The sequence below is a fragment of the Taudactylus pleione genome, unplaced genomic scaffold (genome assembly GCF_031769625.1).
Source record: "Taudactylus pleione unplaced genomic scaffold, aTauple2 ptg002146l, whole genome shotgun sequence".
NCBI lineage: Eukaryota > Metazoa > Chordata > Amphibia > Anura > Myobatrachidae > Taudactylus > Taudactylus pleione.
Genome location: NW_028286540.1, coordinates 97501 through 100000, shown reverse-complemented (window position 1 = coordinate 100000; position 2500 = coordinate 97501). Strand labels below are relative to the sequence as shown.

Here is a 2500-nt window from a genome sequence, read left to right as displayed (position 1 = left end):
TAGGTGCTCAAAAACATTAACTTTAGACCTCTGTTACTTCTTAACTCAAGTAAATTCATTGATAAGTTGAAAAAATTAAATTTAAAATGTAATAGAAAAGAATGTTATGGCAGTATAAAATTACCTACAGCACCTGGTAATCCCAGGTGGTCTCCCATCCAAGTACTAACCAGGCCCAACACTGCCTAGCTTCCAAGTTCAGACAAGATTGGGCATGTCCAGTGTGGTTTGGCTGTAGGTGCTCAAAAACATTAACTTTAGACCTCTTTTACTTCATAACTCAAGTAAATTCAATGATAAGTTGAAAAATGAAATGTAAAATGTAATAGAAAAGAATGTTATGGCAGTATAAAATTACCTACAGCACCTGGTATTCCCAGGTGGTCTCCCATCCAAGTACTAACCAGGCCCAACACTGCATAGCTTCTAAGATCAGACGAGATTGGGCATGTCTAGTGTGGTTTGGCTGTAGGTGCTCAAAACCATTAACTTTAGACCTCTTTTACTTCTTAACTCAAGTAAATTCATTGATAAGTTGAAAAAATGAAATGTAGAATGTAATAGAAAAGAATGTTTTGGCTGTCTAAAATTACCTACAGCACCTGGTATTCCAAGGTGGTCTCCCATCCAAGTACAAACCAGGCCCAACACTGCATAGCTTCCAAGATCAGACGAGATTGGGCATGTCCAGTGTGGTTTGGCTGTAGGTGCTCAAAAGCATTAAATTTAGACCTCTATTACTTCTTAACTCAAGTAAATTCATTGTTAAGTTGAAAAAATTAAATGTAAAATGTAATAGAAAAGAATGTTCTGGCAGTATAAAATTACTTTCATCTCCTGGTATTCCCAGGTGGTCTCCCATCCAAGTACTTACCAGGCCCAACACTGCATAGCTTTCAAGATCAGACGAGATTGGGCATGTCCACTGTGGTTTGGCTGTAGGTGCTCAAAAGCTTTAAATTTAGACCTCTTTTACTTCTTAACACAAGTAAATTCATTGATAAGTTGAAAAAATTAAATGTAAAATGTAATAGAAAAGAATGTTATGGCAGTTTAAAATTACCTACAGCACCTGGGATTCCTAGGTAGTTACCCATCCAAGTACTAACCAGTCCCAACACTGCATAGCTTCCAAGATCAGACGAGATTGGGCATGTCCAGTGTGGTTTGGCTGAAGGTGCTCAAAAACATTAACTTTAGACCTCTTTTACTTCTTAACTCAAGTAAATTCAATGATAAGTTGAAAAATGAAATGTAAAATGTAATAGAAAAGAATGTTATGGCAGTATAAAATTACCTACAGCACCTGGTATTCCCAGGTGGTCGCCCATCTAAGTACTAACCAGGCCCAACACTGCATAGCTTCCAAGATCAGACGAGATTGGGCATGTCCAGTGTGGTTTGGCTGTAGGTACTCAAAAACATTAACTTTAGACCTCTTTTACTTCTTAACTCAAGTAAATTCATTGATAAGTTGAAAAAATCAAATGTAAAATGTAATAAAAAAGAATGATTTTGGCTGTCTAAAATTACCTACAGCACCTGGTATTCCCAGGTGGTTTCCCATCCAAGTACAAACCAGGCCCAACACTGCATAGCTTCCAAGATCAGACGAGATTGGGCATGTCCAGTGTGGTTTGACTGTAGATGCTCAAAATCATTAACTTTAGACCTGTATTACTTCTTAACTCAAGTAAATTCATTGATAAGTTGAAAAAATTAAATGTAAAATGTAATAGAAAAGAATGTTATGGCAGTATAAAATTACCTACTGCACCTGGTTTTCCCAGGTGGTCTCCCATCCAAGTTCTGACCATACCCAACACTGCATAGCTACCAAGATAAGACGAGATTGGGCATGTCCAGTGTGGATTGGCTGTAGGTGCTCAAAAGTATTAACTTTAGACCTCTATTACTTCTTAACTCAAGGAAATTCATTGATAAGTTGAAAAAATTAAATGTAAAATGTAATAGAAAAGAATGTTCTGGCAGTATAAAATTACCTACAGCTCCTGGTATTCCAGGTGGTCTCCCATCCAAGTACTAACCAGGCCCAACACTGCATAGCTTCCAAGATCAGACGAGATTCGGCATGTCCACTGTGGTTTGGCTGTAAGTGCTCAAAAGCATTAAATTTAGACCGCTTTTACTTCTTAACTCAAGTAAATTCAATGATAAGTTGAAAAAATTAAATGTAAAATTTAATAGAAAAGAATGTTATGGCAGTATAAAATTACCTACAGCACCTGGTATTCCCAGGTGGTCTCCCATCCAAGTACTAACCAGGCCCAACACTGCATAGCTTCCAAGATCAGACGAGATTGGGCATGTCCAGTGTGGTTTGGCTGTAGGTGCTCAAAAACATTAACTTTAGACCTCTATTACTTCTTAACTCAAGTAAATTCATTGATAAGTTGAAAAAATTAAATGTAAAATGTAATAGAAAAGACTGTTATGGCAGTATAAAATTACCTACAGCACCTGGTATTCCCAGGTGGTC

At 37.2% G+C, this 2500-nt stretch overlaps 2 non-coding genes and 8 pseudogenes across 2 annotated transcripts; all 10 read right to left on the bottom strand.

Moving 5' to 3' along the window:
- LOC148434180 (5S ribosomal RNA) overlaps nucleotides 1-5 on the bottom strand; it is a 119-nt pseudogene extending 114 nt beyond the window's left edge.
- A 116-nt stretch (nucleotides 6-121) lies between these two features.
- LOC148434179 (5S ribosomal RNA) lies at nucleotides 122-240 on the bottom strand (annotated as a pseudogene).
- Nucleotides 241-355: 115 nt separating this feature from the next.
- On the bottom strand, nucleotides 356-474 carry LOC148434178 (5S ribosomal RNA; annotated as a pseudogene).
- A 116-nt stretch (nucleotides 475-590) lies between these two features.
- On the bottom strand, nucleotides 591-709 carry LOC148434177 (5S ribosomal RNA; annotated as a pseudogene).
- A 351-nt stretch (nucleotides 710-1060) lies between these two features.
- LOC148434176 (5S ribosomal RNA) lies at nucleotides 1061-1179 on the bottom strand (annotated as a pseudogene).
- Nucleotides 1180-1294: 115 nt separating this feature from the next.
- LOC148434175 (5S ribosomal RNA) lies at nucleotides 1295-1413 on the bottom strand. Its single transcript, XR_015876696.1, has one exon. It is a non-coding gene; the product is annotated as a 5S ribosomal RNA (ribosomal RNA).
- Nucleotides 1414-1530: 117 nt separating this feature from the next.
- LOC148434174 (5S ribosomal RNA) lies at nucleotides 1531-1649 on the bottom strand (annotated as a pseudogene).
- A 351-nt stretch (nucleotides 1650-2000) lies between these two features.
- LOC148434173 (5S ribosomal RNA) lies at nucleotides 2001-2118 on the bottom strand (annotated as a pseudogene).
- Nucleotides 2119-2234: 116 nt separating this feature from the next.
- On the bottom strand, nucleotides 2235-2353 carry LOC148434172 (5S ribosomal RNA). The gene has a single exon (XR_015876604.1). It is a non-coding gene; the product is annotated as a 5S ribosomal RNA (ribosomal RNA).
- A 116-nt stretch (nucleotides 2354-2469) lies between these two features.
- Nucleotides 2470-2500, bottom strand: part of LOC148434171 (5S ribosomal RNA) — a 119-nt pseudogene continuing 88 nt past the window's right edge.